This window comes from Macaca fascicularis, chromosome 4 (assembly GCF_037993035.2).
Source record: "Macaca fascicularis isolate 582-1 chromosome 4, T2T-MFA8v1.1".
In the NCBI taxonomy this organism is placed as follows: Eukaryota; Metazoa; Chordata; class Mammalia; order Primates; family Cercopithecidae; genus Macaca; species Macaca fascicularis.
The window spans coordinates 117,222,977-117,238,681 of NC_088378.1; positions in this window are offsets into that span (position 1 = coordinate 117,222,977).

The following is a 15,705-nucleotide window of genomic DNA, read 5'->3' on the forward strand; positions in this document are numbered from 1 at the left end:
ACTCTGCATGCCTTTGCATACTCATAGCCTGTCTCCCACTTGTGAGAACAGTTTTTGATTTTCCACTCCTGTGTTACTTCACTTAGAATAGCCTCCAGCTGCATCCAAGTTGCTGCAAAAGACATTTCATTCCTTTTAATGGCTAAGTAGTAATCTATGGTGTATATATGCCACATTTTCTTTATCCACTCATTAACTGCTGGGCACTTAAGTTGGTTCCACATCTTTGCAATTGTGAATCAGGCTGCGATAAATATACATAGCAGGTGGTACTTTTTCAATAAATATTAGCTTGTGTTATTAGGGTAATCTACATCATGTAGGAAAATATCTTAAAAATATATTTGAGGTCTCAAAAAATATATATTTGAGGTGTCAGATAGACTTGATTGTATTGTTATGTAAAACGTGTTTTAAAAATATTACCTTGTAGCAATGCAGTGAAGTTAATATAGCAATGGTTTTCGTTTTTATGTCAAATCAGCAGCATCCGCAAATATGTTATAAATGCAAATTATTGAGTCCCACCCAGACCTATTTAAGCAGCTCTCTGGGGGTGAGGCCCAACAGTCAGCATTTTAACAAGCCCTCTAGGTAATAGTGCTGCACACCAATATTTGAGAAACACAGTAAAAATGTGAGGCAGTCTTCATAGAGAAGCACTATTTGGTAAATCCTTGGCATAGAACATTGAGCTTCGTATGACTTAGCAACTTGATGTATTATTCAAATTAAAATGAATACAGGAATAATACAGAAATGATAAACCACAAAATAACTGGAACATAATTTCATGCTACTGATGAATAATGAAGAAACAGACATCTATAGGCAAATAAATAAAGCAAATTTGCTTAAAATAAAGGCTTTTGTTTTGGTTCCCAGCAATTTAAAAGTGAAATCTACTTCAGAGATGATAGTATAACTTCTGGTATCTCCCTCAAATCTTTAGGGCTTATTATTAAAAAAAGGAAATGTCACATGAAAAACTATACCTCTACAAGATTTTTGCAAGCCATTTATGTTCCAGGCTAACCTCTCACTTAAGGGCAACCACATTTGATAATACAGTTGCGCAAAGCACTTAAGAACTAAAACTTACTTTTGCACGATCCTACTTTATCTCTGTATTTGGCTTTGTAAACGTGCTTCGCTTTGCTTTCAAATGGCATTATGTCATTTTTCACTTGGAGAGTTGATAGTGATTGACGGAAAGCATTAAATTAGAAAGACCTGGCTAGAATCCAAGTTGTCATCCACAGCAGCATCTCCAAGGCATTAAAAAATGAATTTTAAAAAAGTCAAAGCCATGAGTCTGTTTCATAGATAAAATGAAATGGATCAAAGATTTCAATGGCCTATGGCTTGCCACAATTCAGCATGAAAGTAAAGAAGTGATTCATTGTTTATATTAATCTTATATCGAGTTATTCAAAAAAACCCTCTTATGACCAGCATATCAAGAGGCTTCATTGTTTTTTATTGTTTTTCTCACTGAATATACTGGAGAAAACTACTCACCATTAATTCAAGATTTGTTTCTTAGTTATTCATACCTAACCTAGGGCCCTGGTAGTAAAAAGACTTTTCAAAATTATGGGTGGGGATAAATGAGTGAGTGGGTAAAGGGGTATAAGAAAAGTTGAGGGAGCAAAAGAAGAGTGAAGGTGGGTGGAAACCTTGATGTGAACCATCTTTAATATTCTACAATTGCAGAGAATAATTTATTCTGTGCAAATGCGATAGAATCTTCTTGCCATAAACTAATGGAGATACCAGTTTATGCACTTTCCACCCATCCAATGAGTCTTTGCCAAAAAGAAGCAAAATATTGTGATATGCAAAGAGTGGATATTCAAAAAAGGCTTGGTTATGAATTCAATAAGCAGGAGACCAGGAAAAAAACTATCATCAAATTACCTCCCTCTACTGATGTCTGAAGAGATACCTTATATATCTCAATTGGGTTTCTATAGTATTGTAAAGGGTTTCCTAAGTGAGTTACTGTCTTATTACTACAGTACATTTGGTGACTTGTAATAACCACTTCATTTACATAGGAAGCAAGGTATCCTACAAATGCTTAATTAAAATTTTATTACAAATGGAACTGAGGTTAGTGGTTTATCAAAAATGTATTAAGTTAGTAGTTAACTAGATTATGGCTTTAAACACATGTGCATTATATAACATTTGTACCAGGATTTTGGAGTTACTCTGTCATGCTAATGGATTGATCATCCTAACCATTCTAATTCTAAAGTCTGGTGGTTGAAACATCAGTTTTTTTTTTAAATAAAATTCACTAACCATAAATATCACATATAAATCAAAATGGTTTGCTTTAGTTAACAACTTAACACAATAACATTACTTAGATATTAAACTCACAAGAAAGAAATTCATAGTGGAAGTAAAACTGCTCACAGCCTATCATTTTACAATAGATCATTTAATTTTAATCAACTAAGACTTTCAATAATATATCAAAAGACATAAAGATGGCTCTTTCCATTTTTAAATATGAGGGGATTTTAAACGTCCAGAACAATCCTTTGTGAAACTCAACTTCCCTTGAAAACTTTACAATTTAAAAATACTGTGGTAGTAGTTAACTCTTTCATTCCCAAATAAATCTCTTTCTTAACCTTGAAGTTTTTGCCACAAATATTTCTATTTGAAAAAATAAAATTTTTATTCCATTATATAAAACAGAGTTTTAAACAAAGCATGTACTAATTTTACTAAAACTGTCCAAATGAAATTCTATATATAGAAAGAAAGTATTCTGAGAAAATGAAGGTCTAAGAATACGATTTAATTAGCAACAGGTAATGTACAGAATATTCTAAGTCACAATAATTTGCAATCAGGAAAACCTTGATTACAGTGCTCAGATTTTTAGATGATTTCTTACTCCTCAAAATGATTTCCCATGGAGGCTTTACTATTTGATATAAAAATTTTAAGTACGCATTATACATTCAATATTGTAGGTTTCACATTGCTATTGATGTTGCCTTTTGAGTCCTCAACCAATTTTCCAATAAGTAATAAAAGTGATTATCCACGCAGCTCTGGATTCAGGCTGCCTGGGATTGAATCACGTTTTTTTCCCAATGAACCAGCTACACTGCAGTGCAGGTTATTTCTTTAGTTTCTTTATCCGAAAAGTAGGGGCATATTGGTTATCTATTACTATATAACAAGTTACCATAAACATAATGGCTTAAAACAATGCACATTTATTATCTCATAGTTTCAGTGGGTCAGTAGTCTGGGCACGGTTTACCAAGATCTTCTGCTTAGGGTCCTATTAGGCTAAAATGAAGGCATTGGCCAGGCTTCGTTCTTTCCTGGAGCTCAGAGTCCTCTTTGAAGCTTACTTAAGTTATTGGCAAAATTTTGTTTTTGGAGGTTGTATTAGTTTGTTTTCACAGTCCCGTAAAGATACCACTGGGTAATTTAAAGGAAAGAGGTTTAATTGACTCACAGTTACGCATGACTTGAGGCAGGCCTCAGGAAACTTGCAATCACGGCAGAAGGCACCCTCTTTGCAAGGTGGCAGGAGGGAGAATGAATGCAGGAGGAACTACCAAACACTTATAAAACCATCAGATCCCGTGAGAACTCACTATCGGGAGACCAGCATGGGAGAAACTGCTACCGTGATTCCATTACGTCCACCTGACTTCTCCCTTGACATGTGGGGATTATCGGGGTTAATGGGGATTACAACTGAAGGTGAGATTTTGGATGGGGACACAGCCAAACCATATCAGAGGTTGTAGGACTGAAATCCTCAGCATCTATAGACTGCCCCTCTACATAGGCAGTACACAGTGGATATTTGTTTCAAGGCCAGCATAAGAGCATATCTCCTACTTCCAGCTTCTTCTCTCAGGCACAGCATAAGTCCTCTTTTAAAGGGCTCACCTGATAAAAGTCAGGACCACCCAAAATATTCTTCTTTTTTATTAACTCAGAGTCAATTGATTAGAGGCCTTAATTGCCTCCTGAAAATCCTTTCACCTTTGCCGTATTCTATTGGTTTGTTGACAAAAAAGTCAAACTCTGTAAAATATTTGAAGAGATTTATTCTGAGCCAAATATGAGTTACCATGGCCCATGACACAGCTTTCAGGAGACCATGAGAATATGTGCCCAAGGTGGTTGGGGAACAGCCTAGTTTTATACAGTTTAGGAAGACATGAGACATCAATCATGTAAGTTGTACATTGTTTTGGTCTGGAAAGGCAGGACAACTTGAAGCAGGGGCTTCCAGGTTTAAGTAGATTTAAACATTTTCTGATTGGCCATTGGTTGAGCTAAGCTGTTGTCTAAGACCTGTAATCAATAGAAAGGAATGTCTGGGATGGTAAAGGGATATGGAGACCAAAGTTTTATCATGCACATGAAGCCTCCAAGTAGCAGGCTTCAGAGAGAATAGATTGTAAATGTTTCCCTTCAGACTGAAGGTCTGCATTAATGTTAATGTTGGTCAGCTTTTCCTGAACTCCAAAAGGGAGGGGGCTATAATGAGTCATTTCTGACCCTCCTTTCATGACCCGAACCAGTTTTTCAGGTTAGCTTTGGAATGCTTGGCCAAAAGGAGGGGTTCATTCGAATGGTTGCAGGAAGCTTTGAATTTTATTTTTGGTTTACAGGTTAAAAGTTACAGGTTCAGGTGGTGGGCGCCTGTAGTCCCAGCTACTCGGGAGGCTGAGGCAGGAGAATGGCGTAAACCCGGGAGGCGGGGCTTGCAGTGAGCTTGAGATCCGGCCACTGCACTCCAGCCTGGGAGACAGAGGGAGACTCCATCTCAAAAAAAAAAAAAAAAAAAAAAAAAAAAAAAGTTATAGGTTCTAGATTGGGCGCAGTGGCTCACACCTATAATCCTAGCACTTTGGGAGACCAAGGCAGGCAGATTACCTGAGGTCAGGAGTTCGAGACCAGCCTGGCCAACATGGTGAAATCCTGTCTCTACTAAAAATTTTAAAAATTAGCTGGGTGTGGTGGCATGTGCCTGTAATCTCAGTTACCTGGGAGGTTGAGGCAGGAGAATTGCTGGAACTAGGGAGGCAGAGGCTACAGTGAGCCGAGATCACATTATTGCACTCCAGCCTGGGTGACAGAGCGAGACCCCATCTCAAAAAGAAAAAAAAAAAAGAAGGACAAAAAAGTTACAGGTTCTACCTGCAATCAATGAGAAGGGGGTTACACAAAAGTGTGGATACCAGAAAGCAGAAATTACAGGGGGCATCTTATAATTCTGCCTATCGCTGTCAATAAAAACAATACATTCCTCTTTGGGCTGATTTTTTAAAAAGCTTATTTGTATAAAGTAAGTAGAATAGTTCATGATGCATAATAAATATTACTTATTACTCTTTTTAGTTTGCTAGTCATTTTTGCACAAGCTTTGGGTGACTAAAATGGTGGTGTTATTGGGGGAGAATATAAGCTGAGTGGAAATTATAGGTTGTGAGAGAGCCTCCAGTATTCATTGTACTCCATTTGTAACTTGATGGTAAATGTGTTCTGTTACCTTGCTCATACAAGTAGTGGAAACAACTGTCAAATTCCCATAGCATTGTTGCCAAAACCTGTGATGTTCCATGGTCTATCATATCTTGAATATTGTAAATATTTTGCCTACCAAATATTGAGATATTCAGTGAAAGTTGAAGATAGGTGGGTTATAATATGGGTTATTCTATATCCTTCACATCTGTGTTCTTCTCATTGTTTTTATGTAGGATTCAGAAAATTTTTCTAAGGAAATACTTGCTGATAATATGAATAATAAACAATGCTTTATTAAAGAAAGCGTACTAAAAGCAACAACAGTATTTCTGATTATCTTGCTTTTTCTCCTACATATTCCTCAGAAAAATCTTCTAATTATTTACACAAATGCATCATTTAACTGGCATAGAATAAACAAGCTATGGTGATGTCAATTTTTGCTTTGAACAAAAGGAAAGTGTTTTTCTTTCACTTAAGGCCACAGACAGGTGAGATGGAGATAGAGGGGGAGTGGATGTCACATTCTCATATTACATGAATTAAGTATAAATAATTTTTTTAAAACTTCTCTGGATGTACCTGAAAACAGAGCTCATAATTATTTTGGTTAACTTTATCCAGCTCTCCACTTCAACACCTAGAGAACTCAGAGGAAGGCAGGAGTACACCAAAACAGTCCCTATTATTTTTTAATAATAGTCACCAAAAGAGCTTCACAGTTCTTTTCGCATTAATTCTTAGAAAATCTAGTGGAAAAAGGTAATTCTTGAAAACAAACAGCAGAATGTTTAATGATTCCAAAAGGTAATCAGAGAGAGGAGGCGTTTTTCTTTGTTTTTATAAGTCATTGACATTTTGGCTTAATTTACAAAATGTTTTATGGGAACTTCAGGAGCATTCTGTCTTCAACATCCAACACCAGAAGAACCCTTTGTGTACTTCCTCTAGCATATGAGTTACTGGTTACTCCCCTTTGATCTTTCCCACAAGCTTCTTTCCTATGATTACTTGAGGAATAACTCAACTTGTTTGTGAATGCTGCCAAATAAATTGATCAGTTTCATATTCTAGTCAAAATTATAAGTTCAGTTTTTAAACTGCAGAATAGGCAAATATGTTGATCCAAGTGAAGAGAGAAATTGTTTCGTGATTATCATTTTTTAACAGACCTTTGTCGTATTTATCAAACTTTGTCTCTACTTTTTAAAATTATTCCACTTTTTTCATTACCTAGTGTCTGCTAATAGTTTGGTTTCAATTTCTTGATGATATAATTTTAATATTGTTTTGTTGATTTGTTCTGGACATAGGAAAATATTTTAAAAATAAAGTATTATTTTATGTAAACATGCCCATCTTCATATACATATAACCACATAAGTTTAGTTTCTAGGAGAGATTTATGTGTGTGTACCTACCCATGTGGTATGTTTTCAGGTCTTTTGAAGCCATTCTATCCCATATTTACAACTTTCCACCCATTCTCTCATATGCAAAATTGCATAATGAGAGTCTCAGTTTTTTAGTTAACAATATTGATTCCTAAAAAGCAGGTTTAGGATGAGAACTGCAGTTTGATATTTGTTTGGCAGGCAGCTAATGTTCCTCTGAAATACTTAGGAAGTTATACTTATACACACACACACACAAAATTTGAAAACAGACGCCTATATAAAGTGGGACTGATTATCCATTCTCTCACAGAATCATGGCAAAATTTCCACTAAATTAAGAAAAAAAAAGAGAGAGAAATGGATTAGAAAGCCTAGTCAATAGAAACTGCGATATAATGCCAGTAAATCTATTATTGCCTTCAAATATATTGAAAGATCCTGTAAGCTTCTCTCATTCCTTTGGACTCAGGTTTGGATAAACCAGAAGAAAAGACCTCTATTATTTTACTTTGTGGCCACTTGTTTAAGGCAGCTAGTAGATTCCTCCTCTTTCCTCTAATCAATTGTCTTTTCCTATGCCATTGAGAAGCAGAAATGCTTGAAAAAACAAAAGAAAACAACAATAAAACAACTTCGTTGAACTTGGTGGGGAGTAGATTGGAATTGGCACATTGCTTAATGGGAATAATGTTTCTTACAGTGGAAAGCAGACTTGGCAGAAAGAGGAAAAGTTCTCAAATGCATGGGCATTCTGGGAGTTGAAATTATTCATGTACTTCTTTCCTTTACTTCGATCTTTCATGGCTCCAGAAAATGAGCATAAATGAAGGCCCATTTTAACATAGATGCCAAAAGAGAAAGTCTTTTGGATACAGAGAATTGGCTGAGTCGATAGTTTTCCAAGTATTCATGTTCTAAATAACTACCATAGATATTACATAATGCACACAAATGAGTAAGATACAGGATTTTGTGCTCAAGTGACTGAAAAAATAAGTTATTTTTAAAAAGCAATTTTCCTAATAAGATTTATCATATTTTTATTATGCTAATATGCATTGTAATCAGGATTATGGGGACAGCAAGCTGCATAGTTTGCAGTATGTTTACCATAAACTGCAACACCTTCTTCCCTGGACATTTTGTGGGATTAGTATTCCCAACAGAGAATACAATTATAAGAAACTACATATGTCACACACCCTTAGTCTGCAAATCTAAGAAATTGTACAAATTAAACTCCTTAAAAATAAAGATTTCTTGCATGAATAAATGAAATGGGCAAGGCTTTGATAAATGAGGCAGACCTGGGAACAACAAACTTTCTTTAGTGGAATGCATAGTATCTCTCTTAATTACCCATCTCCCCTCTCACTAGTAGCTAGCTAACCCTGTTCCAACAGACATCTTGATCTTCTTTATTTTCTGATCTAAATTTGAGAGGAGCAAATACGTATAGCCTGACTAATTGGTATCCCTTCATATTGTGCTGAGGTCTTAGCACCTTGCCAGGTCATGTGTCTCTGACATCTGGTGGGGTCACCCTTGGCACAGGGTCTACCCATGCTCTTACCCTTTGCCTTTTATGTTTTCTGACATAAGGGCTATTGGAAAAGAAAACTGAGCATGACCAAAATCCTGACTGGTCATTTTACACTTATGAAATAAAATTACAAAATTAAGGTGAAAAGTAATCATCATTCAGAAAATAAGCAAATATCTGAAAATAACCTTCTCAAATAAGCACAAGATGATTAAAATACTTGAAAATCTTTATATGATTCCAGAAGACATAACCTGTGGATAAAACCAGATACTTTTAAGAGGTAAAAATGTCGAATGAGGGAAAAGCAGAATCAAATGAAAAGACATTGTATCAAAGAATAAAAATAAATGTTTAAAAATTCTAAGGCACAATAACATTGTAAAGAGCTTACTTGAGTAAGAAGTAATTCATGAATTGGAGAACATCAGACTGAAAGGGTTTTGGTGACAAATAGTTCTGATGACGAATAGTCAGGGACAGGTATTTATAGGATAAGTACAAAAACAAAATAAAAATATTTGATTGGTTACCCTTATACAGTGTCTTATTTGGTGTATCCCATTGGGAAGTCCCTAATTATATAATATAAATTTATTGGCTACTTCTGATTAGTTGAGCTTAATTTCTGTTTGTCATTAATATAGGCATTTACAAGAAATAGCTCAAGTTAAGTGTCATTTATATTTGCAAATCAAGCAAGGTTGGGGTCACTTATGAAGCCTAAGTAGTTTTGTCTGCTCAGATTCTTCAGGTCTGGTCTCCATTTTAATGTACCATAACACATACAATAGCAGAATTCAAAGATACTACAATGAATAAAAAGAAGAATTAATGCCATAGAAATTTAAACATTTGATGTGAAAGTCAAACTTCAAAATGATAGAAACAGAAGAATATGGTATTCATGTAAAGTAGAAAACACTGGCTCAAGCCCAAGTCCTCCCAGATCTTCTCCCTATGCCCTCTGGAATTCATGCTCTGTAACCAACATCTTCCTTATATTTAGTCCTTATTGAAATATGTCCTGAGGATGACACTTTTTTTTTTCTTTTTCAATAGACAGGGCAGACATCTCTTTATTGCATTTTATTTTTTTAACTTTTATTTTAAGTTCAGGGTTACATGTGCAGATTTGTTTTATAGGTAAACTTCTGTTATGGGGGTTTGTTGTATTAAGCCTGAGTGATAACCCATTAGTTATTTTTCCTTTTCCTCTTCCAAATCCCACCCTCCACCCTCCAATAGGCCCCAGTGTCTGTTGTTCCCCTCTATGTGTCCATGAGTTCTGTCCTTTAGCTCCTACTTATATGTGAGAACATGTATTTGATTTTCTGTTCCTGCATTAGTTTGCTGAGGATAATGGCCTCCAGCTCCATCCATGTCCCTGCAAAGGACATGAATGTATTCTTTTTTATGCCTGCATAGTATTTCATGATGTATATGTACCATATTTTCTTTCTCAAGTCTATCATTGATGGGAATTTAGCTTGATTTCATGTCTTGTGAATAGTGCTGTGTTAAATATATGTCTGCATGTGCCTTTATGGGGAACAATTAATACTCCTTTGGGTATATACTCAGTAATGGGATTGCTGGATTGAATGGTAGTTCTGTTTGAAATTCTTTGAAGAATATCCAAATTGCTTTCCACAGTGATTGAATTAATCTACATTCCCACCAGCAGTGTATAAACTGTGTTAGTCTGTTTTCACACTGCTGATAAAGACATACCTGAGGCTGAGAAGAAAAAGAGGTTTAATTGAACTTACAGTTTCATATGGCTGGGGAGGTCTCAGAATCACGGCAGGAGGTGAAAGCCACCTCTTACGTGGCAGCAGCAAGAGAAAATAAGAAAGAAGCAAAAGCAGAAACCCCTGATAAACCCCAGACTTACTCACTATAACAAGAATAGCACAGAAAAGACTGACCCCCATGATTCAATTACCTCCCCCTAGGTCCCTCCCACAACTCGTGGGAATTCTGGAAGATATAATTCAAGTTGAGATTTGTGTAGGGACACAGCCAAACCATATTGTAAACTATTCCCTTTTCTTCCCAGCCTCATCAGCAACAGTTATTTTTTGACTTCTTTGTAATAGCCATTCTGAGTGGTGTGAGATGGTATTTCATTATGGTTTTGATTTGCATTCCTCTAATGATCGGTGACATTGGGCTTTCCCCTTTGCTTGTTTTTGTCAGGTTTGTCAGAGAACAGACAGTTTTAGGCGTGTGGTCTTATTTCTGAGTTCTCTATTCTGTTCTATTGGTCTATATTTCTGTTTTTTGTTTGTTTGTTTTTGGTTTTCTTTCCCGAGGGTGATACTTTGTTTACAACTTTCTTATGTCAAAGTTGCTTCTTATTTTATTCACCGTGTGAATCAGTTTGTAAATATGGATCAAGGTTCTCTTTGTCCCTCTTTGCTATTTTCAAACCATTTTTTGGTCTTTTTGTCCCCCCACAAATCTCAACCTGTTTGGAAGTCAAGCTCTGAGACTCTGCCATTTCCCACCCTCACTTATATGTCATCCATATATTTTTTGCAAAAGGCACAGTATCTTCCTCTTTACCTGTACTTTCACAACCTTTCCTGATGACATCAATGCTCATTTGGATAATTCCTCGGGCCTCTCAGTTCTTTGACCTTCCAAACTCCGGTGGTCATTTCTTTTATCCCATAGTAGTCAAGCACATGGTTATACCCTTGATTTTGTTTTAGCAACAAGTGGCCCACCTTCAAACTCACAGTAACAAGTATCCTTTCTTCTAATGATCACCTCTAATTCTTCCAGTTCACCTAAGCTAGAATTCCCATACTATCATTCCCTCAAGGGCCCTGAGAGTTTTAATCCATTGACCCAACTACATTTTCAATATTGGTCATACTTTCATCTTCTCTCATCACTCTGCTCCATCTCTTACCTATATTCCAGAAGTCTTCTTTCTCCACCTACCCAAACTTTTACTTCTGCTAGTCTCTATTAGCCATGCCTTTCTACAAATAAACAACCAGAAGCATTTTTTAAAAGTTCTTTCCTCAACCATCATAATCAATCTATCAGCAAGTGTTGTCAATTCTGATGTCCCAAATCCACCCACTGCCCTCTCTCTGCCTATCACCACCCTGGTTCAAGCTACCATTGGCTCTCACCTGAAGTGCTGTATGAGATCCTTAACTGGATTTCCTGCTTCTCTTATCTCTTATAATCATTTGTGAAATAATAACAAGGGAAAATATTTTGAAAAAGTAGACCAAATCATATCTTTTCACTTTATAAAACCTTTCAATCCTACCTCTTTGACTTCAGCTCCTACCACTTTTTGCCACATTCGCTATGCTGTCAACATTCTGTTTCTCATTTATCTGAACGGTCCCCAGGCCTCCAATCAAATGTTACCGCTTCAGAGAGGTCCTTTCTTATCACTCTATTCAAAATTGACCAGCTCCCTCTCTTCTCTCACCAGCACTTTCTATCAACTTACCTTTTTTTTTCTTTTTCCTTGTTTATTATTCATCTCTCCCTGCTAAAATTTAAGATCCATGAAAATGAGACCCTTTCTATCTCACTCACTGTGGCATCTCTTAATCTCCAACAGCCAGACCAGTGCCTGGTATGTAGTGATTGCTACTCAGTAAGAGACCAGAAAAAATAGAATACAAACTATAAGTAAATATATAGTTAAGAAAACTTTCCAGAGTTGAAAAATAATCTGGTTATTCAGACTGAAAGTTCGAGAGAGAGAGAGAGAAAAGGAAAGAAGGAAGGAAGGAAGGAAGGAAGGAAGGAAGGAAGGAAGGAAGGAAGGAAGGAAGGAAGGAAGGAAGGAAAGAAGGAAGGAAAGAAGGAAGGAAGGAAGGAAGGAAGGAAGGAAAAGAAAGAAAGAAAGAAAGAAAGAAAGAAAGAAAGAAAGAAAGAAAGAAAGAAAGAAAGAAAGAAAGAAAGAAAGAAAGAAAGGAAGGAAGGAAGGAAGGAAGGAAGGAAGGAAGGAAGGAAGGAAGGGAAGAAAAAGAGAGTGAGAAAGATCAGCAAAGAATAAAGACAGGCTTTTCTCAGTCTTTTCAACTGCAACAGGAGCCCAACAACTGTGGAACACTATGGATAGACTAAAAAGAGATGGTGGTGTTTTAAGGAATTTATAACGAGCTTAATTTTCTTTAATATATCAAGGCTACTGAAAGAAACTCTCAAATAGGTAGTGGCTCAGGAAAGTTACCACGATTTCTCTTTAAATGAAAAAAAATAATAAAATGAATGACTAAAAAATCAGAACCTAAAAATAAAAAAAAAGACTTATTTTTTTGTTTTTAATTTTTTAACTTCAGAAAGCCTGTTGAACTACATGTTGTAATGTACATTTTGTGGCTTCCTAAAATATGACCTAAAGTACTTTTCTCAGTATTTTATCTTTTCCCGCAACTTCTTTTGCAACCAAGAATTTCTCATTATACAAACTTTGTTTCAAATGTAATATATTGCCAACCATGGCAACCAATTAAAACAATAATTGGTTGTATATAGTTCCAAACTTGAACTATTTTTGCCATTGTGACATTAGTGGAGGGAATAAAATCTCTGTTTCTCTCTTTCTTCTTCCTCCACATTAAGAAGAGATAGATAGAGCTCAGTAATGGCGATTTTCATTATCTAAAAATTTAAGTGATAATTTTCGTTATCTTTGAATGACTTTAAACACAAAGATTTTTCATTTTAACTCGGGAAGACTTATAAATTACACTGTGACAGACTCTTTGTGTCATCAACAAGCCTTTGTAAGGAAATTCACCAAACTGTTAGCGTTATTGCTAAATGACAAAATTATTCATGTTTTTCCCCTTTACAAATTGTTTAATTTTTATACTCTGTGATTATCCTTGCATTTATGTTCAGTTGAAAGGCCTTATAAATGGTATAATTTTATAGATACTATTTTATCATCGTTAGGTAGAAAATGCACCACAAGAGACTTGATAGAAAAGGTACCAAAGTGTTAACAGTAGTCAACTCTGGTTGTATAAATAACTGACTTTTTTCTTTCTTTTAATCTAATTTTTTTTTACATTTGTTTTCTTCATGAACACATGTGTTAACTTTGTATTAAGAATGATTAAACCTTGATTTTAAAATCCAGGCATCGCTGAAAAAGTTAACATAGCAATCTGCAATCAGCTGCTTTATATCCCAGTGAGAATGAAGAAACCAAGAATGGAATTAATAAGGGCAGAAGTGGGGAAGTAGCAAGGAAGGTAACCAGAAGGGAGAGAAGGACATTAAGCCACAGGAAGTTTCTATAAGGTAGGGAAAAGGATAGGGAGTGCAAATAATAAATATTTGCATATTTACCATAACCCCATCCCCCAGAGACATTTTTCTTTGCATTATTTTAAACATGATGAGCTATTTGCTATTAAATACTTTTCAATTTTGGTTAAGGCTGACTTGATTTTTCTGTAAGTCAAAACAACATGAGCTGCAACCACTGTCAGATTAATATTTTAGAAATAAATGCATTTTATAAATAAATATCCATAAATGAATGAATGAATGGACAGTTGTTAAAGAGATTTCACAGTTCATTCATTTATAGCCCAGGCATTTAATACTTACTATTTGGCACTGGAGTACAATATTAAACAATATAGATGTATATTTTAAATACTAGTATAAGTGTTTGAGTGGAGGACTAGATAATAAAAGATAAGCAAATAATGAGAATAGTTTTATATATTGATAAACTCTATGAAGAAAATAAAACAGATTAATACAAGATGCAAAATGGAGGAAATTGGAATTTGATAGGAATCTAGGGGCCATCTATATGACTCCTGAGTTACATGTTTAGTAAATACTGATTTGGTGAGAATTGATTATGTTCAATGCAGCATACTAGGTGAGAGGAGGGGTGATGACAAAAAGTTACTGCTCTGTGAGGGCCCACAACCTAACAATCTAGTGGATTCACAGAACATGTATTTTTTAATGTGGTGGTTCCTAAAGTGTGGGTCTCCAGACCAACACAATCAGAATCACCTGGTGCTTATTACAAATGCAAATTCTTGAGCCTTACCCTAGAACCACTGAATCAGAAATTCTAGGGATGGCCCAGTTGTCTGTATTTTAACAGCCCTCCAAGTGATTCTGATGCACACTAATATTTGAAAACCACAGCCTACTCCCCACTCAGCTGAACTTGTTAATTAGAACCAATATTCTCACCCCAGCTAACTGAAAATTAATTACAATGGAAATATATTCCCTTTTCTCCCTCCTTATCTAGGACTTCTCAGAAAGTCATGGAAAATGCATATTGGCTCAAGTAGTCTAAAAAAGCATAGTCTCTTCTCCTAATCTGTAGGGAAAAGCACAGATTTCCTTTCACAAATAACTGCAAAGTGACTGATTACCATGCTGCAAGAGAGGCCGTGCAGGAGAGGTGAGAAAACCCACTTAGTCTCAGCACACTGGCTGCTCAAAGAAAAAAGAAAGAATTGTTTCTTAAAAAAACCCAAACCAAAAGTAGAACTATATGCTTTGTGTTGCTGAGAAAAAGCATGGCTCTTTATATGATGTAGATGAATTCATCTCAAGACAAATCACTCATTCTCGTAGTTGTTCGTGCTTACTGAACAGCTATGTGATGAAAAATATATGGTAGAATATAATTTTTTTTTACTACAAGTAACTATATTAGAAAAATTACTAAAATGTTGGCAAAGCAAACTCAAATAGTCAATATTGATTATACAACTTACACTTTGTCTAAAGAAACTTCTACATTCTTGCTACTGTTATGGTTGGACTATGTGCAAAGCTGCTAGTTTCTCTCTTCAATTGTAGACATTCTCTTTACAACCACTGAGTTATTAGTAGTGCTAGCAACAATTCTCTAGATCATAAATAAAGGTAGAAAGGTATTTCATTCTCCCCAGTGATAGGTCTTTCCTATTTTAAGGAACAAGGGAGAGGAAGTGAGAGGAAAGAAAGACAGAACAGGAAGTTATCCTGTCAGATACAGGGGCTAATAAAACACCATATTTCAAAGCAAAATAAAATTCCAATTAAATGTTTCTCAGTGAATAAAATAAGGACCAATGTCAGGATTTTCTTATTTTAGGTTTTCAGATTCAGAAAGACATTTAAACTCAAATGATTACAGATAAAAGGCTAGGAAGTTATATTCACAAATATAACCACCCTTATTGAATTTTCAAATCACGATTCCAAATAAAATCCAACCAA